The sequence below is a fragment of the Xyrauchen texanus genome, chromosome 41, assembly GCF_025860055.1.
Source record: "Xyrauchen texanus isolate HMW12.3.18 chromosome 41, RBS_HiC_50CHRs, whole genome shotgun sequence".
NCBI classification, from domain to species: Eukaryota; Metazoa; Chordata; class Actinopteri; order Cypriniformes; family Catostomidae; genus Xyrauchen; species Xyrauchen texanus.
In genome coordinates, this window is record NC_068316.1 from 29,330,691 (window position 1) to 29,352,735 (window position 22,045).

A 22,045-nucleotide genomic window follows, 5' to 3' on the forward strand; every position below is an offset into this window, starting at 1 on the left:
CTGATTAGTTGTGTGTGGTCCCTGTCATTTGGCACCCACCCCTTTGTGTGTTTATTTGTTTCTCGCTCTCTCTTGCCTCTTCCACAGTGCCCTTATTTTGGTCTCAGATAATTCCATAATGTCCAAATTCCATAAAGCCATTGTATATCAGTTCAAGGCATCCTGTCAGATATAATCCCAATCCCAAACCTACCTCTAGGACCCCATTCCCTCTGTTTGTCTGGAGTTCTGCCCATAATTATTCTGTTTGAGCTTTTCTTGCAAGTTTCCCATTGCTTATAATAGTTCATGTTACACTGAACTTGTGAACCGGGGCCATGGGGAATCCTTCCACTCCTGGGAGAACTCTGGATAATCTAAGCACCAGAGGAGCTTCCAGGAGCCCCTAAAGGATGGCTGAGTGCCTTTTGGCTGTTCCTTACACAAAAACACTGTATTGTTGAAGGAATAGGAGGAAATGAGTGATTGTGCACTAGCTAATAAAGAATTGATGGCATCTCTGGCGAGTGTACATGAAGCTGGAGAAGATGTTGTGCTGCTTTATGGAGCTGGAGTTGTTTCACTCATTTCCTTGTAAAAGAGAAGCTTTTGTCATCAGGAAAAAGTAATGTGGTAGTACCATGGTACTTTTATGAATACAGATGTTTTTTTGTAAACTGTATTTTGCCATGAAAATAGCATAGAAGCTGGCATGCCCTTAAGACACCCTTAGATATACAATGGAACCAAAGGATTTTTATATTCATATACAGTGTTGGGGAAACTATGTTGAGACAGTAGGGGAAGTGTATAATTTCTATGATGTAAAAATTATTTCTTCTGTCCATTCATAGGTTGATTCCCCTGAAACGTTTAAATATGGTAGTTTTTGCCATTCCTTTTGTTGATGCTAGTGGTGCATGAATTGCAAACTTCACCTTGACATTTGTAGCATCACTGCTTTTAGTTTGTTTGTTAGTCTACACCCCACCCCCCCTCCACACCAACAATGTTCATACTGTTCACATGATAATCTTAGGTTCTTCAAAGAATACCGTTAAATTACCATCGTACATGTCAAAAAAGCCATGGTACTGTAGTAGTACTTGTACAAAAAACTATGTAATTCCATTGTGGATTTTGTTATTACACCGTTCCAGAATTGCCTAATTTTCGAAGATGGAATACATGCACCACTTGTTTTTTTTCTTTCTGAAAACTTGCCTCCCCTTCTTTCTCTCCTTTTTTTTTACTTTATTTTTTGGTATAAATACCATGACACATTCACTGCTGTTACATTTTCCAGTCTGATTTTTGGTTTCTGGCAGTAAAGTGCCCCTTCCTCTCAGCTTTGTGAGAAATTGGCCTGTCTTTGTCAGTGGAAACCAATATTCAGGGCTCTTGTGTGGTTGGCCCACAACACATTGCCTTTTTCTGTTGGCCCTGAATCATGGTGCTGCAAGTCACATGGAACACACTTTGTCCCATTGGAATAAATATTTTTAGAAGGCAATATTGGCCAGAAAAAAAGATATGCATGCAATATGTAAGGTCTTTGTTTTAAAAGGGGCCACAGCCCTGATGCTGAAGCCAATCATTGTTTATTGTTAACTATTTTTACAAACCCTACAATTCATTATTTGGTCCAGCCAGAATTTAATCATTAAACATAAGTTTCCCCCAAAATGAAAATTTCATCATCTACTTAAGCCTCTTGTTTGAAAACCTTTCCATCCGCTGGAGCTTTCAAATCTCATTTGCTGGTTCAAACTGGTGCATCATGTTTTGTTATGAAACACAGAAGAAAAAAATCATACTGGTTTGAAAAACATAAGGGCCAGTATATGCTTGGAGAATTTTTATTTTAACTAACCCTTTAAAACCACATCATGCTTTTTACTTCCTTTGCTGAATTACAGTTTCTGTTACCACAGGAGTTTCACAAAATGTTGTGACCCACATTCTCTTCAGAGATGGTTATTAATTCACACACTCTTGAGCTGGCATTCCTTGCATTTTATCTTCTGGCTGTGAAGCTATGATGCATGAGGTCATGTTCAGTAGCTGTAGAGGCTGGTTTAGGTGACCTTGCTCAAATTTAGCCAGGAGTTAGCTACTTTGTTAACAGCCCTGGCGTTAGCTTAGGCTCTGCCTGCTCAGCCAACTTGACAACAAGACATGACAGGCATGTGGGGTTAAAGCAGTCAAGGGTGAATCGCTTGCCTACAGACTGCAGTGTTTTCTTGTCAAGACACTCCCTTCTCTACCTTACATAGTTTGTTAGTTTAACTGGAGAAAAAATGGCAAAACGCTACTTCTGAAAGGTCCCTCTAGATTGTGGAGTCAAGCGAGTCCAGGTTTTTTTTAAGGAAAGAGAGCATAAATAAAAATATTCTGAAAGCGGGGTCATTTCAAACACTAAGTCATTGCAAGCAATGTTTTAGGCACTGCAATTTATTTTTTGGTTAATACGCGCAGCAGTATTAAACCAATATTTGGCTGTTTTTATTATTAATTGTTTTAACTGAAGACCTTAGTTTTTTGTCTATGTGCACCCTTACAAAAAATCTAAACTATCTGCAAACATCCTGCGAATTTGCAGCAAATGTTATGCTCGTTATTTTCACATGCAAATTAGCTTTTGGTTCGCCACATATGTTAACCAGAAGTTTGCATCTCTTCACCGGTAGTGGTGAACCTCCAGCAAACCTTTGGCAACAATGGACAATTTGCCACAAAGATCATTTGCATGTGAAAATTATCAGTGGTGAATTTGTGGCACATTTGAGGCAAATTTGGTATGAACTGTTGATTTCTGTAAGAGCATACACAAGGCTGATTCGATAGACTATATTCATTTTTTTTTTTTTTTTTTTTTTTTTTTTATATTCCTTTTTGCTTTAATATTGACATGCAGTGGCCTCAAACATGACATTTTTTATAGTTTTGTTATCTTCCCTGAGGTCCACTGAGAAAGTCATAATTGAAGATAATTGTCCACCCTGTCTCTGGCCCTCTGTCTGAAACACTTTGTTTTGGCCTGAGCACCTCCTTAAATCTTCAATGTAAACACCAACTTTTATGATTGTCCAGCATCGTGCAGCCCCTCGAAATCAGCCATATTTGAAACTCAATCAGAAGAAAATTAACTCCACAATATTATAAAACTACATTACAGGAATTACACACAACGCACATCCAACAGATTGCATCCGAATATATTAAACTGTTCATCTCAAGCACAAGAGTTAACACTTAACACCATAAACTATCAAACACTCATGACTAGGGCTGGGACGGTTACCGCATTACCGCAATACCGCGGTCACGTGACTCCAACCGCGGGTCTGAGCTTGTCACCGTCGTCACCGCAAAAAAACAAAAACAAAAAAAAACATTGGCCTGCACATGTGTGCACGTTGTGTCTAATGACATGGATTCGTTGTGTCTAATGACATGGATTCATTGATTCTAATGATATGGATTATGTCTAATGATATTAGCCTACATGGATTCAAGGTTTTCTAAACAAAACTTATCAAAATATGGAGCAAATCCGACCTTTCGCGAGTTGGGGAGCGCAAAGTTCCATGACACATAATAACATTCCATTTGTATTAGAGATGCGCGGATGGGCTATTATTATTTAATCCGCAACCGCATCACAAAACTCATCTGTCCGCACCAACGTTTTTTGATAAATTTTCAAAACCGCATCCATGGCGCTGACTGTTTTAAGGTCTGAGCGATGCAAGCGCTGCTGCCGCGAGGCTAGAAAGCTCTTGGCTGTTCTAGAAAGGAGACTGATCCAATGCAGCAAAGATATGTTAAAGGCTAAAGTCCCTAGTAGGCTATAGCCTATTGGCTATGTTGTATCCCCAGAATATCAGCAGTGAAGTCCGTTTCCGATTGGCGCACAGGGATAAAAATAAATAAATAAATAGTAACGCACATCGGCAAACCTGACTACTAGGCTACTGTAGCCTAAAATTTTATCATTTTGTTTTGAATTTTGTTTAAAATGCATTTTAAGATTTCTATTTATTTCTCATGTCTGTGAGGCAGTAGGCCTAGCCACCGAGTTTCGGTTCATTTATGAGAGAGCTCACGCAGCAAGAGATCGCATCGGCGCTTCCACGTCCTGCTGCTGATTATATGTCTGCTATATTTGCTTCTTATTTATTAATTCCAGGCAATTAGTTAATGAAACAGTGATTAAAATTAAGATACAATTTATACAAAACAAAATTTTAAGTTAAAGAAAGGCTTTCTACAAAACAAAACTTAATAAAGTGGTCAAAATCATGTCTGACCCATCTTCAATGCGAATGTATCTGAGAATAATCTTAAATAAGGAAATCTATACAGTGATTAGTTCATGCCAAATTACTGCTTGATGAAAATTTGACTATTTAAAATTGTGCTCGTTTTTTTTCTTCGGATGTAGGTGACAATATTTAAAGTCTGTCTATCAAAAGCAACTTCTGATGTGTGCGCCAAAGTCTGTCGGGGGGGGGGACTTCTCTGATCCAATGTAATGTATTTAATGCGGTTTACCGCTATACCGCGGGAATATCTTACTTTTCAACCGCGGTTAGAAAAAATCCATACCGCCCCAGCCCTACTCATGACATTCAAAATATTCATGAATGAAAGGGTTTACTTACTGTTTTGCATGGGGTCCAAGTGTTTTCAACTGCCCCATCCTTCAGTAATAGTTGCTTTGCAAAGCTTGAATCATATTATGACTGGTTCACAATCAATCCACACTAACATTTACTGAAAAAAATCACACAATCCACACTAAAGACCAGTGCAGCTGTCAGTCGACACATTTTTTTTTTATTGCATAATATTCTGAAGTTAAGCGCAATTTAATATATACTTAATTTCTTGCCAAAATGTAATTATTTCCATCTTAGGAAAGAAAACAATATGGAGCAATATAATGCTTTATTAACATTTCCCAAACAAAGCCTTCCATAATATAAAGACAATGCACTAAAAATCACCAATTCAAGAAACATTAAACATTTCCCAAAGTTTAAAAGGTAGTCCCCACATAGGTTGCATATTTATTGCAAACTGTCATCCTCCACAATATTAATTTGCCAATAGACTCTGGCTATCCACTTTGTTACAGCAATTGTGTAGCTGGGTGCATGATTCGCATCAAAGCAATGCAAGCGTCAAGGGGCTCTTTGAACTTGCCATGAAATGCACTTGCAAACAAAAACCTCTCATTCTGCATTTTGGTGAGAGTTATGATTTGGTGTGCTTCAGTGGTAATTAAAATGGGCCTTACCTAGGCTGAAAAATACTTGATTTCTATCACAAGTCACATCTGTGCTAGTTTTGTACATCAAATGGTGTTAAGAGGTCCTTAATTTTATCACTGACAGGTAAGCACTATCACAGATTCTTTTATTTACATAAAATAACATCCTCCAAGAACTATCAAGGAAAGTTTGATTCCTCATGACATGACCCCTTTAAACACTTAAGCCACACTTGTACAAAAACATATTAATGTAAAAAAATTTTTTCATATAACAAAGAAATGTTTACACAAACCTATTGATTTGCTTCACAAGACATTAACTGATCGATTGGAGTCACGTTAATTACTTTTTTGCTGCCTAAATATGCATTTTGGACTGTCAAATAGCCAGCAATCTAATGGTGCCCGCAATCTAGCATTGTATGGGCAAAAAGAGCTGAAATGTGCTTCTAAAAATCGTCTCTTCGTTTCTGCTGAAGAAGGAAAGTCATACACAACTGAGTAGCTTAAAGGTGAGTCAATCATGATAGAATTTCCATTTTTTGGAAAAGTTTGTCCAAAAATGAAAATTCTCATAATTTACTCGCACTCATGCCTTCCCAGATGTGCACATTTTCACAGATGTGTACCCATATGCCCAACAACACTTACCACTTTGCCGATTTCACTATTTGATCAGTCTGGAAGTTACTTTCATTTTGAAGTCGCACTGAAGTGCCTTGACGAACGCTGTTCAATTAGCCAATAGGCTTCAGTTTACACACACACGCACATTCGCTCACTTACACATTGATCAAACTGTAATCATTACTACATAATCAGTCCACAAACGCACACTACACAACACAATCTTTGTTTACAATGAGGTGGCAGCCATTGTGCCAATACAAATAAAGAAACAAGCAAGTAAACAATATATTATTATACCACATAAGATGTAAGATAAGTTCATGGTGAATTTAAACATCTCGTCCTGATTTGTCATTTTCCTCTTCTGCTCTAGTGGTCAATGTTGCCTCCCACACTGACTTACTCTCTTCCATCTAGCTGATAAAACTCACACCTTCCAGATGGATGGTAGTCTGTCTAGGGCAGGTGTGTTCAAACTACGACCCGCAGGCCTTCTGTGTCCCACCTAGTGCTCTGGAGATTTTAGAAATAGAACAGAATTTGGCCCGCTATTTTGGAAATATATGAAATTCATATTCTGAACAATGTGTGTCGCTATCACGTGCCGCCACAAATGTACAATGCATCATCTCCACTACTGCGTTCACTTTGCATTCACCACCAGCCTGATCCTGGAGAGTTCAGGAGTTTCCTGAACTCTCGATCTGCACACAGTCACAACGTATTTGAGCGTACACAGAGACGCGCTAGCCGAGCACACTTTCCTAGAACGTGCTCTATATTGCTGGGAGGTTTCATTGATTTCATTTGTATTTGGTTCATTCTGATGTTTCATTGAAACATGAAAAATTATTCACGGACTTCCCAGCACCATTTGGAGAACGGACATAAGATAGAGTGCTCAAAACACCCATCTCATCTCTCCCTGTACTCTGCGCTCAGCTTGCACTTGCATATTTTCAGATGTCGTAAACAAACTTCCACAGCTCAACAATAGCAGATGAGCGTACAGAACTAAACCTTCAGCTCTGTTTATCTGCCTCTTTTCTTCCCTCTTGCCTTCTTTAGCTGGTGGATTGGTGGTCTGTTGATGGGTTTTTGGGGGAGGGGTGGAGAAGTGTCTTGCAAGCTGTAGAATTAGCAGGGCACCCTGCAGGGATGAGCGATCTCTGTGGACTGACTGGGTTTTAAATTTTAATGGCCAAGCAAATGCCAGACGGGAGCTGTTCTGCTTTCATGCCTGCATGGAGGAGAGTAGGTCAACAATGAGGTTCTGGGGAAAAGGGCAGTCATTTAGTGTGAAGAACAAAACAACTTGTGTTTAGTTTGTCCTCCACGGCCCTTTTTAAAGAGGCCCTATTATGCTTTTTTGGGATTTTACCTTTCCTTTAATGTGTAATATAGCTGTTTGTGCATGTAAAAGGTCTGCAAAGTTACGAAGCACAAAGTCCATGCCGAAGGTAGTTACTCTGTACCAAATATAACACTGCTTCTGAACTGCCAGTCTAGCCATTACTTCCGTGACTTAGCTAGGTCACTATGTAACACATTTGCATAATGCCCACCTAATAGATACTTAAAGTTGAAAATCAGTTATAGTAATGGGTGTTACACTTCCAACACTGACCAATCACAGCTAGACTGGGCCAGCTGACCAATCAGAGCAGACTGGTCTTTCCGGAAAGGGGGGGTTTTAAAGAGACATGAGTGTTTTTTTCTCCACTGTTCCGTCACTCACTCACTCACTCACTCTGTTTGGACTGATGCTAGCCGCTTGTCCTGACGTGTTTGTTGCGGATCTGAGGGATTGACGATGAGAGAAAATGTGAAGAATTTCACCACACCCTGTCAGAGTGTTTTACATGAGAAAGGTGGTTAGTGATGGATACACATTAAATACTACTAATTACTATTGTCTGTAATCAAGCCGTCTACGCTTAAGTTTAGGGCTGCTACTAACCACTATTTTGGTCATTTATTTACTCAATCAGATAAAAAGCCACATTTTACGTCCTGTATTTTGTTATTCCACATTGCTATTCAGCAATGTTCAAATGAAAGGCTATTAATCAATTTAATTATGTAATGCTGCCTATTATCCTTTTCCCACTTCTGCTTGACAGACATGGCACTAAAAGATATCGTTGTATGGGAAAAAGCTTTGTGACGTTTCATCAAGGGTTCTTCTTTTTTGTTCCACATAATTAATAACAGCATACAGGTTTGGAATGAAATGAATGACAGAATTAAAAAAAAAAAATGTAAAAGTACATACTGACAATCATGTATGATTATAGTGGTTTGTGGTGTAAGCACAGGTGTTGGTACGATACAATACAATCAGTCAAGCCAGTGTCAAAAAGTATGTGGTTAAAATTTGTCTTTGCAACCACATTCATTCTGTGGCTGTTCCTGTTCACGAAAAGCCAGAGCACTAACAAGAACATCATCTTAATGATGTTCATGCCTTGCTGTTAAATTAAATATAACATCATATTTCCAGCCAATTTCACCTTTGATATTTTACTTATATTTGCATTTCATAGAGAATAATTAAATGGCATGTAAGTCAGGTATTACATGACCATCATGATCTTCTGCACACACTCTCTAATCATATCTGGCTAATTTACAGAACTGGCATGCCATGAAAACCAAACACAGATATCATAGGCTTTGGGGTCTACATCAAATTAACCACTGCTGCTACTAGTTTAATTGCCTGTGGAAACAACTTTCAACCAGGAATTCGTCATCAGTGTCCCATTAACAATAGCACACCTGATTCCATTTATAAAGAGGGAGTATTTACTGTATTTGTCCTAATAGGACTGACTTTAACATTTAGCAAGCATTTGTATATTTTTTTTAGACATATATTGCCTCTTTATATGGTATACCGGCATTCACATATATTACTAAAGTAACAAAGACAAGATATCAAGAATCTACATGGATAAAAATTACCCATTATATTATTCATCAATACAAATGTGGATCATACATAATTAAAAAACATGGGCATTGGGGCCTGGGTAGCTCAGCGAGTAAATAAGCTTACTACAACACCTGGATTCACGAATTTGACTCCAGCCAGGTCTCCCAAGCAACCAAATTGTCCCGGTTGCTAGGGTGGGTAGAGTCACATGGGGTAGCCTCCTCGTGGTTACTATAATGTGGTTTTCTCTCGGTGGGACGCGTGGTGAGTTGTGTGTGGATGCCACGGAGAATAGCGTTAAGCCTCCACACATGCTATGTCTCCGCAGCCTCAGTGGTGCTAATTGTCTCAGATGTGGAGGCAACTAAGATTCGTCCTCCGCCACCCAGATTGAGGTGAGTCACTCACTACCCACCACGAGGAATTGGAGCGCATTGGGAATTGGGCACTCCAAATTGGGGAGTAAAAGGGGAGAAAATCAGAAAAATAAAAAAACGTGGGCATAGTACAATAATCACCTGATATTCAAAAATGTCTACACGTATTTCGTAAACGATACATGGTTATATTTGCAAAAATATCATGATTCAAATCATAATAATGTGCAAATAGAGATGCGTCATAATTATCCTATAGAAAATAGCTGAAGGACAAATCTTCATTCCCAGGGGATGTAAAGATTTAAAGTGAAATATCCATTTGGATTCTTTTTGTAGGAGTATCCGTTCTCCTACGTGGAGGTTTAATCTGTTCAATGACCCAAAAATTTAAAGCAGATACCAAAAAGTGGCATGCAATTGGAGATTTTGATCTTTCCTTCTCAAATATACGTGTTCTAATTTGTCTAATGGTTTTTCCCACGTTTTGTTTTTTGCATGGACAAGAAATTAGATAAATGACATTCTCAGAACTACAAGTGACAAACTGGTTTATACTGTATACACTGTTATACAGCTCCTAAACAAGCTACATTTTCTATTGTTATTCTTACAGGCAGCGCAATTCAAACATGGGAAAAACCAATAGATTCATTCAATCGCCCATTATTCTTATACGGAGTGAAAGTGTCCGCTTTAACCAAAAAATAGCTAATATTTCTAGGTCTATAATATGCAAAGAGTGGAGAATCCTGAAAAAGATTGGAACAAATAGGATCACTCTTTAAAACATACCAATGATTTTTGATTTAGTTCTATCATTTGTTTGCTGTGTCGAGGAAAGTTTGTTGTACAATCAACAGAGATGTTTTTTTTCTATTGCTTTTGGGCACAGGAGGAATGGTACAAACCCTCTAAAGGGCATCATCTAGCCACTTTTTAGGATCGCCCCTGAGGCGAAATTGCTTATACATTCATGCATGGTCTCAAAATCCAATTCCATCATACAGATACGCTGTGTGTATGATATTAACTTTTTTTTTTTTTTTTTTTAATACATTGGATGCAACCTCAATGCATGCAAAATACTATTTTTGTCAGTGGGTTTTTGTATATAATGTTGTGTATATCGATCCTAAATGTAATGTAAATGTAAACGCACACTGCGATAATATGTACCTATTACACTGTTATTGTAATTTATGACGTCACTGATACTTCTGCAAATATACCACCGTAACCAAAGCAAAATTATTTACTCTTTTGTCAGATTTTGTTCTAAATTACGTCATATCCATTTGTTGTTCGATTTTGTATTAAGTCTATCTGGGCCTTAACCCTACATATTCAGTTTCGGTGTGTAACTCATCTAGTTTGTGCTGTCATCAGAAATGACACCTCTGATACCTTACAACATCTCAGAATGCCCTAGCAACCACATAGCAACACCCTATTCTAACTGTGTTTCTTTGTTTTTGTGTCCACTCCCACAAACACCCAAAAACAGAGCTCCCATGTGGGGCAGATTTGTAGGGCATGGCATTGTAAAAGCTCCAGGTTTACTCTTTTCATCCTCTCCTCTGGAAGACAACTGTTTGTCTGAGCCGTGTTTTATTTTCTGCAGGGTGTCATGCCTCTCTAAATATCCACTGCTTTCTTTTTCTCTTCATTCTTTACTTTCTCCTTTTTGTGTCTTCTGTCTTGACCTTTAGAAGGTTAGTTCATGTTGGGTAAGATTTACACATTTATAGAACAATAATAAAACCATTTCTTACTTTAGGTCAAATATAAGTCACATGTATTTCTTAGAAATAGTGCTTCCTTTCATTTTCACTTGAATGTATAGTTCACCCAAAAATTACAATTCTGTCATAATTTACGTACTCTTATGTAGTTCAAAACACTGATATCTAGCAAATTATTTTGTGTTCTCTTGCACAATGTGCATCATAATGGCAGTCTTCTGCTAGCCCTCCTATGTGTATTCCAGCATTGTTCCAGATTTGAGTTTAACATGAAGAGAAAACAAGTGCAATGAAAGAGTGAAGCCAAAAGACAATACTTAAACAATGCACAAATCATAATCTTCAATTTATGGATGTGTGAAAATAAAGACAACGCAGTTAAAATGACATTAAATGAGTGGTCTAATTGAAGTAGAATGTTGTGGTGCACATTTGAATTGCTTGTTGTTGTTGTTGTGATGGTGTTTCCCATTAATAAAACAATAATAATGCTGCATTATGTGTGGCGGCTGAAGGTTTTGGGAGGGAGAGTGCCCTTGACTCAGCCACGACTGGAGTCCACGATGGAGGATGGTACGTTAACTCTATACTCTGCTTGAAAGCTTCACTTTATTTAGTTGACCAGCTACTGGAAGCTTGCTTCTAAAACAACCAGGCCAATTTAACTCTTACACTTGTGTAAAATCACCATGCAACAACTGCTTTATGCAGCACAATGAGCTCATAGCTAACAGCTAGCGGTTGTGTTATTGTTTATTGATTGTCACGTTTAAGATGATGTGATGGCAGTATAGTCGGCACAACCATGACCATCAGCCTATAATCTCTTCAATGGAAAAGCAAGCTCAGAAAAGTAAAGCGAGTAGAGTCGAACCGTAACGTGCAGTGGAAAAGTGCCATTAGGGGCTCCGTAGATGTTGTAAAGGTAAAATGTGTAATTTCTGTGCTACTAGTGGCACCAAACCAATAAACCACCAAAAATAAAGTATGTTTTCAAACAACGTAATAAATAAGACCAATATATGAATTGCATACTGGACAAAGCATGGCATCCATAAGGATCCATCACATGATGTAGGGTGATTTGTTGTGGTGACTAGTAAGCTGAACGACAGTGCCGCTTCTGACCATTTTGGCACACTAGATGAGATCGATGTACGGGGGGGGGGGGGGCAGTGTGTTAGTGACCTTGTTATTGCCACTCCTGTTTGCCAGAGCGATCTCGTGTGTGTGTGTGTGCGTGTGTGTGTGCATGCAAGCAACCACGCCCCAAACTCACACAGTAGATTGAGCTAGAACGGGATGGGCAGAGCTTAGTGGGCTGCTCAAAATATAAACATCAGTGTTTTGACTGTGCCTGGGAGGCTCAGCGTTTATATTTCCAGGGTTGGTTAACCCACAAATGGCTTACTTATAGTTGTCAGTGAACATTAAACTAGGATAGTAGAACGCATTTTGACATACAAAATGAACATATTTTAAAATCACAGGTCGTAATGTGATGACCCAAAAGTATAATTTAAGTAATCCATGCAAGTTTTATGTCATATTCCAAGCCTTCTCACTGCATCCGGTTTTGGTTATGCAAGTCAGAGAATTTCTTGATGTCCATTGTGCATTCATGAGTGAAAGAGGTAAACTCGTTCACAGTGGCACATGTGTTAATGCGAGAACTTGCATTGTTGTAAGCTTTAAAGTGAGTCTATATTCTCTCACCGTTGTTCTAAAAAGATGGCCCGCAATATTAATTAAAACATCTCCTTTTGTGCTCAACATTAAAAAGAATGTTCTATGGCAAAAGGGCTAAATAATTAAGGTGCACCATTTATATTTATATCTAATATATATTTAAGAATTCTATCAAATGTAGTGAATGAAAAACACATTTTAACTACACCAGAGACTAGCCAATAGTAGGTTTTAAAGGTACAGTTGCAGAAAAACAGCCTGATTATTTCTAAGTGTCAGAGGCGTGTTCAACTAAATGATGATTCTTTTTGATGTCAGAAACCATGGTTAACATTATCAGTGGGCTTTATGGGAAACAATTGCTTCAAAAGCATTGAAATACTATTGAAAATGGCCAATTTAAAGATAAACTACAGTGGAAGAAGGGCAATTGTTTTTATGCATATAAGAATGAAAAGTTCTCACTGATGATTGTGAGAAGCCACTGTATCACTTCAAGTGGACTTGTGCTCTCTGAACACTTCTGAATGCCACTAATTTAACTCTCTCTCTCTCTCTCTCTCTCTCTCTCTCTCTCTCTCTCTCTCTCTCTCAATACTTTAAAAAACCAAAATGTTTAATAAAGGAAAAGATTTCCCACCAAGCACCTCATTTTCTTAATATTAAAGTTTATTCAATGTTTAATGAGACCCTAGTTTCCCATTTATTCTGCCTCTTTTCATGCGTCATCGGGAACGTTAACAACTGCTGGATACTGGATTAATGTTTTAAGTGCACCGAGGCAACGTGATTGGCCGAATAAACCATATATTTGTGAGCTCTGCATGGGTAGAAAAACATAATAAAATAGACAATACGAAATTATTCATTTTATTTATTGAGAAAACATTTCAAACAAAGTTTCCTTTAAGACATTGAGGGGTGAATTCACTAAATGATTTGTCTTACTCATTAACCACCCACAATCTAGAGAAGTCGTCGCAATCTGCACTGAAGTTGCGCTGCGTCTTCAGTATTTAAATCAAGTCTGTATTATACCTTTCTATTCTAAGTAAATTCTATTTAAATTAGTTTTATTATAGATTGCGCTTCTTTCACAAAAAAATGCCCTGAGCGATTTACATCCCCCATCATTGCCAGATGAAAGCAGTTGGTAAAAATACATTTTATTTAAATTAGATGTTTCTGAGCAATTCATCAAAATTATGGAGATGTTATAACCTGGCATAAATCCAGATATGCTGTGTATTCAAACGCACTTTCGGCATGTTAAAGGGATGATTCTGGTGTCTGGATCCACAGTAGTGTGTAATGCTTTTCAATCTTGGCAGAATGTGTCAGATCTAAGTGGTCTGCTTCATCCTCCGCTATATAACACTCAGAATCGGCCCGCAAGATCAGAACTGCACGTGCAGATTGCGTTCGCATTAGGTTTTCTGGACTCGTTTGTGTTGTTGCCTGATCTGCATAATTCCTTTAGTAAATCTGGTGCTGAACCAGCACAGGGAGCGCGTGCAAATAACCAGCGTGTTTACCAAATAATTCTTCATGAATTTACACCTGACTTTTTAATACTGTTGCGTAAGCATAGCTTTATATAGCATTTTGATTAAATGAGCACTGTCCCAAACGGATATCCCAACGATTGCTGCATGAACTGACTGTAAGTGTTCACATTACGGTAGGGTTGCTGCAGTGTATGCTGGGGGACAACACCGGTGTGAAATTTTAGATACCGGGTATAAGGGGGGAAACGTTATGAATGGAACTTCCAATATCAATACAATAGTCTAACAGATAGAATAGCATTAAATAAAGAATAGTTTCCTAATGTGATTATTATCATCATCATAATTATTATTATGCTTACATTTGTAATTGTTTTTAAATCTTAATTTGTATTCGTAATTTTCCACCTGTTGTCTTAGACTGATGGTAAATGGAAAGGTCGCTAATACAGTGCATGCTTTGTCGCTGCTTTGTCGCAATAAGCTGCTTTTTTCAGAATAAGACACTTTTTTGCAGTAAGCCACTTTCTGGTGTCCATGTAAACGTAGTCATTGTTGAAATCTGTATTGGTGTTCCAAGTTGCAGTGTAGATTTTTTTGTAAATGACTAAACACCCCCTACAAGACCATATGAAAACAAAATTGTAGTTGTGTGACTTTCAGTCACAACTTTTGGCAGATATATGAAGTTAAAATGTATTGGTTTTTTTATGTGTGGGACCAAAAATATCAATGACTTCTCTTGCACTGCACAGATTTTTGTCCAATCAAATGTCAATTCATGCTCTCTTTAAAAACAACTTGATCCTAAACTTGACATGTCATGCTCTGTATTTCAACAATTATCTGTTTCTTTGTCGCCCTCATGTGTAAATAACTTATTGCAGTCCTGTTCACTGATAGCTATCTAAATCTACTCTAAAAGGGATAGCAACATCTCTACCATCGTCATTCCGCCCAGCCCAGTCCTAGCGTCTATGTGATGCTGAACATCCCCAGTGTTGCCGTACGTAGGTCAATTGTTTTGGTAAGGGCCACCCTTAACCCTCATTAACAGAGCAAAGGCAACAACAAAGCCATCACAAAAGCTATTGGCCTGCTGTTTCTTTATTCAAATCCCTCTCTTTGAGGTTTCTCTCTCCCTCTCGGAGGCCGTCTGATCAAACCCATACAGGAAGTGTACTGGAGTGAGCAGTGCTGGAAGACTGGCTCTTTGCTGACTGAGCCAGTCCTCCTATAGTGTATCGACCGCCCCCTCCTTGCCTACCGCACGCCTGCTGCTGCTCTGACTTACGCTAATTACTAATATTAGAGAGGGCTAATATTGCTGTTATTGCACACTCAGATTTATAATGCCTCGGAACAAATTGGATTTGCAGAAATTGTTGGCACTGATTAGAAGAAATGTGTGTTTTGGTTTACTGGATTCCTTGTGCCTGGATTTGTTGGCATAACTGTAGTGTAGTCTGATAGCTTGAGTCTAAGGATGGGCAATGTATCTAATATTAATGATGTTTATTTCAAGCAATTAAATTTAAATGTAAATTACATTTATTTAAGGCACTCAAGGCTGTGCTCAATTGTGAATGTAGTCATGGCTGAAGGCGGTTGTTAGGCACAGCGCATAGCCGATTATATTCACAAAATTGCATGGCTTCTAGTGCCTTATTGCTTTAATAAAGGGGTTACTGCCTAATAAATAATATTTATAATTATAACATTAGTCTATATTATTATATTATTTAGTTGCCAATACAAAAAGACACAACTTTGTCAGTGAGACCGCAAATATATTTTAACAATGCATCTCTGATTTAAACCTAAGAAGCACAAATTGCAGATTATTTTTGAGAAATTTGATTCGTTTGTATGAATCGGTTCTTTTGAACTGCCCATTTTAGTGAATAAGTTCAATACACTGATTCTAACAATTTACAGTATGAAGATAAATATCTCTTTTCTAAAGTTGGTGCATATAATCTAAATGGTTAAATATCTTTCTTCCTTGTGTTCATTTAGTGAAAACCTGAGTGGAAAACATGCCTTTTTGAGCCATTTTCAGAGCAAATGAATAAATAATGAGATCTATATTGAAGAAATGTTTATATTTGCTATATTGTCAAGCCTACGTTGAGTCGTATCCCAATGGTCCATTCTTAGAAGCAGTGTTGTGGGTAACGCAATAAAAGTAACGCATGTTACATAATCAGATTACTTTTTCCAAGTAATGAGTAAAGTAACGCAATATTTTTATTTTTTATTTTAGACCATAATATCGGAATTACTTTTTAAATAAAGTTACGCGTGCTTTTGTACACCCCTATTGTCCCTGTATTGCGAGAAATCAGGAGTAAAGTGTGCAAACTTCAGGGAGGAGACATAGTGCATGATGGGCATTGTAGTTCTATTGAATGTGAGGCCAGAGACTACTTGGCAGAGACAAGTCACTTCTATTTAAATGAATGGGAGAAATTGGAATGCCCAACCAAGAAGCCCTAGCACCCAACAGCAATGGATGTAGAAAGGAAGTCCCGCCTTGCGGATTAAAGAGCCAATCACAGACATTGCCTGTTAATCAACTCGTTAACGCACATGCACATTTCATGTTTTAGCATAATATGAGGTCAACATTTGTTTGAGTGAAACGTGATTCATTCATATGTTAATACACTGCAATAAAAAATCAGTAAATGTGTTTAGGCAGACGGAATATAAAACTAGTCTTCTACTGGCCTCGACATGATACACGGGGTGAAATACTCACTCAACTCACTGCCTTATGCAGCCGAACTGCTCCGTGTTACAGCTCCCCATAACTGGGAGAATGGGATGAGAAAAGTTGACTCTGGATCAGCAACGGTGAAGCAACGACGGTGAAGACATTTTCCACATCAATTGTGTACGTAGAGAAAATACTTAGTTTCCAAAAATATTCAAAATCTTTGTTTTATAATAAACAAGTAGTTTGATTCATGACACAAACTGTTTTTGTGACATTTTGGTAGAATTAAAAACTATTCCAATCAAGTTGTATCAAAATGCACCTTTTGAAGTTGTGGTGTCTGTACTCACCGTGGATCAACTCTTAAAGCAAGCATGCAAGAAGAAAACTTAAGTGAAATATATTGTTTTACTATCAGACACATTGCTTGAACATGTTAGGCTGGCATTCCCCACTGAATTTTTTCCTGACTTTTGAAAAACATCTTAAATTGTCTCTTGACATTGTTGATGGGCACAGAACATGACCTATATGGTGCATGTTCAAGTGTTGGACTTTGCTACTTTAAATAAGACAGTGGTTATTCTTCATTATTCATGTTGGCTGCCTTGTTAATGGAAAAACAAATCATGCATATTCATGTAATTGATGCTTTACTATAAATATGATGTGAAGAACTACTTTCTAAATATATGTTTACTATGTTATTTTGACAATGAGTGTTGTACAGTAGCTTGCGTGAACTGTAATGTCTCTTGTATGCAATGCATAGCATAACAGAAGAGAAAGTGACTGGGAGTAATGCAAAATTAATGTAACAATATACTTCCCATAATAATTACTTTTTAATTAAGTTACTTTTGTAAGGAGTAATGCAATATTCTAACGAGTTACTTTTAAAATTAACGTTACCCAACATTGCTTAGAAGCCTTAAATAAAGAGTCAAAGGCTTAAATGCAATATCAAAGTTATCAAGCTGCTTCATGTGTGCTGCAGAAAGACAGATTGAGAGGAAGATGAGGAAGAGGCGTGACACTAAAACAATCGATGAAAAACAGTGAGGAGGACATTGTTACCATGAACACCATGTACAGTAAAAGTGCATTTCTGTTCTGAACATATTTATGAGAACCTCTATTATGCTTTTTGTGATTTGAGCTTTCCTTTAGTGTGTATTATAGCTGTTTGTGCATGTAAAAGGTCTGCAAAGTTACAAAGCACAAAGTCCACGCAAAAGTGAGCTATTCTCTCCCACGGACAACACTGCTCAAGAAAACCCCCTGGATTGTAGTCCAGCCATTTCTTCCATAAAGTATATATGTCACTATGTAAATCATTTGCATAATGCCCACCTAAGGGCTACTTTGGCCCTTAACAAACAAAGGTAGTTATTGCCGAGGCCAGGATGAGTTGGATTAGTGTTGTCGCCATGTCGAGAAGATGCTTTTTTCTTCACTGCGAAAGCAAAACCTCTTTGTTTGGACTTCAAAAGGCAGACATATAGAAGATTCAGTGGTTAAAATGTATTTTAATAATTTAGCAGTGCAACCAATGCTGGATTTTCAAGACGGTTACTCCTGAAAGATGGTGCAGTTCCCACTTTGTTGGGACAACAAAGCACTTTAGGATCACAACCTGTAAGTATGTTTGATTATTTGTGGATGTATCTGCTACCAAGAGTTAAAATGGGAGTTTTGTGTTGTAGCTATGGTGTACACCCAGTGCACAGCTGTAGATCTCTGCTAACTATGGAGTTAGAATCATGCCAAAACCTCACACACACACACACACACACACACACACAAAACGTGTTTTACTCACACCCAACGATTCACAAACAAACTCAGTGTGGTTTGCAAATACAAAACATCACTCACAAACTAATGCATTTTGTTCTGCAAATAAAAAACATACCTATCAAACAAATACAGTATGTTTTACATATACATAGAAACGTATTTCTTCAATGACAAAAATATCCTCCAAGTACAAACTAAAATTCTACAAGTACAAAACAAAATCCTTCAAGTACGAAAAACTGTCACGTGACTTTTGGCACTAATTTTCCGCCTTGCTGATCCACACAAATGCCTTCAGATCCACACACATGCTAGTAAATTGTCATGTAATTCGCACTCCACGACATCAGGTGGCGCTGTTACCGATTTGCTTGGCGCCGCCACGGACATGGAAAGAGAAGAGAAGAAGAAACGTTAGCGTGGGTAGGGTGTCTTGAACACGATGAGTGGCCAACAGGTGAGTTTGCAGTCGTTGCTGGTGAAAAATCAAATGTTAACTAACTAAACTCCAGGAATGTCTGTCGTGGGTAGGGTGAGATATATATACATATACATATTTATATGTGTGTAGCTTATGGTACCGCAGGAGCTAACCTAGCTTACACCGATTAGGCTAATTTTTCCATTTTGTTTCTAACTTAACTAAATTAAACTATACTATGGTCACATATAATGTTACACTTGATACGTCTTGGTCTTAAGGCGGAATTTTGAAGTGAAGACCAACTCAGGCCACACGCATTTGTTTAAGCACCATCTGAGGAGTCATGTTAAGTCACTGAAATAACAAAGTAACGGGAGGCTTTAATTGTGAAGAGTTTATAGGAGTTGAATTAGCGCTTGTCATTAGCGCAAACTTTTTTTAGCGATGCTAATTCACGTGAAAAGATGTGGAGATATTTGGTGCTAATATGTTCATGGAACAGTTATAAATACTACAGGAGGTTAAAGTGTAAGCAGAAACAGCCACAGTGCGCCAAGTATGTGCGAAGATTTTAATTGAATTAAAGTATTTTCAATCAGTTTTAAGAATAACCTTGAGGGAGGTTCAAGGGGGTCTTTTATATATATATATATATATATATATATATATATATATATATATATATACACACAACTTTTTAATTCTGACTTTTTCTAGAAATAGGCTTTTTCCACAAATTTCTTTATAAATTTCACCAAAAATGCATCCCATTGACATTAATTTGAACATACATTGACAGAAAGTAATGTTATTCAGTCTCCGAATAAATATTGTGTATTTCTGGAGTTTGTTTCAAAATGTTATCAAATGTGGTCCGGGTCCTTGATGTAAAAATGTTTGAAAACCACTGCTCTACATAAACACTTTACATGTCTTTTCAGGGATTGTACCTACCACATTTGGACTGGGAGGACAGTGGTCTGCCTGATGAGCCACACCATGGTGTCACTGTTCCTGAGATGGGCGATGTACTGAGTGATGAGCAAATGGCAGCACTAAGGGCAGCCATAAATCCCCTGGGACACTCCCAATCACATGGCTCAGACATCTACCTACTTACTGTGCAGTATGTCCAGCACTTACTAGGCTTACAATAAAACGTACTCAGCAAAGGACCTGATTCGATGCAATTGTAGCACAAATACACTCTCACATTCTCTACATACATTTGGGTAACAAAAAGAACACTTATTTACAGAATAGTGCCCCTGCTAATAACTGGTTTGTAAGAGATGTTACAGTATAGGCCTATCATTTCTTTTCACACTAAAACCAAATAAATATTTCTGAATCAGTGAGGTTGTCTCATGTTTGATTTTTCTCTGTTTAATCAAATCAGACCAGCAGGAAGCATAGCTTTCCTCAAGCAGTGCTAGCAGCGGACTTTCAGCTCTCTTAATATCATAATGAATGTTCAAACCAAAGACATGTAGATTGTCTTCACACTACAATAAAAATAATACAATCTTAAAACATCTGGGGGGTTGGAACAAACAAAAAAATACAATAACTTTGTTTAACTGACAACAAACAACCCAGGAGACAATGCAACGTGGTCACATCGGGGAAAATGTTGAAATAAAAGGTTTTGAAGGTGTCAAAAAGACGACAAAAAAAAAAAGATTAAAGAGAACCAAACTGGCTGCATTCCTGGAGTTTAGTTAGTTAACATTTGATTTTTCACCAGCAACGACTGCAAACTCACCTGTTGGCCACTCATCCTGTTCAAAACATCCTACCCACGCTAATGTTTCTTCTTCTCTTCTCTTTCCATGTCCGTGGCGGCGCCAAGCAATTCAGTAACAGCGCCACCTGATGTTGTGGAGTGCGAATTACATGACAATTTACTAGCATGTGTGTGGATCTGAAGGCATTTGTGTGTGGATCAGCAAGGCGGAAAATTAGTGCCAAAAGTCACGTGACAGTTTTTCGTACTTGTAGATTTTTGTTTGGTACTTGAAAGATTTTAGTTTGTACTTGGAGGATATTTTTGTCAATGAAGAAATACGTTTCTATATGTAAAACATACAGTATTTGTTTGATAGGTACGTTTTTTTATTTGCAGAACAAAATGCATTAGTTTGTGAGTGATGTTTTGTATTTGCAAACCACACTGAGTTTGTTTGTGAATCGTTGGGTGTGAGTAAAACACGTTTTGTGTGTGTGTGTGTGTGATGTTTTGGCATGATTCTAACTCCATAGCTAACCTGCTAGCTAATGTTATTGTGTTGAAATAGTTTTGCTAATCAGCTGCGGGCCCACTTTGGAATCAGGGACTAATAACGAGACAGTATAACCGTCTCAATATAGGATTGTTCTCTTAGGAAGGTCGCCATCAGGAGAACATTGACATTCAAAAAGAAAACAATGAATGCTTGAAACAAACCAAAACACTTATCTTTAAAGTATAACGTTTTAAAGTTTATTGATGCAGTACTATCAATTAATAATCAATACAATGAAGTCAATAAACTTCCGACTTACAACTACAAACTAAACAGTGACATGATTAGATAGGGTAACAAATAAGCCTATAATACATGAGGTGTGTGTCCGCCTGCGTGTGTGTGTGTGTGTGTGTGTGTGTGTGTGTGTGTGTGTGTGTGTGTGTGTGTGTGTGTGTTTTGTGATTTACGAGGACAATTTTGTAAGTTACAAACTGGTAATTACAAGGGTATTATGCTATAAATGTGATTTATGAGCACATCTCTAGTGTCCCCATAATTTAAATTGCTTAAAAATCATACTAAACAATGTTTTATTGAAAATGTAAAAATGCAGAAGGTTTTCTGTGATGATTAGGTTTAGGGGTTGTGTTAGGTTTAGAGGATAGAATCTATAGTTTGTACAGTATAAAAGTCATTATGTCTATGGAAAGTCCTCATAATGATA

The 22,045-nt window shown here is 37.7% G+C and overlaps 1 protein-coding gene across 1 annotated transcript in view; it reads left to right on the top strand.

Moving 5' to 3' along the window:
• Positions 1–22,045, top strand: part of LOC127634499 (divergent protein kinase domain 2A-like) — a 62,306-nt gene that overhangs the window by 14,000 nt on the left and 26,261 nt on the right. The window lies entirely within an intron of this gene.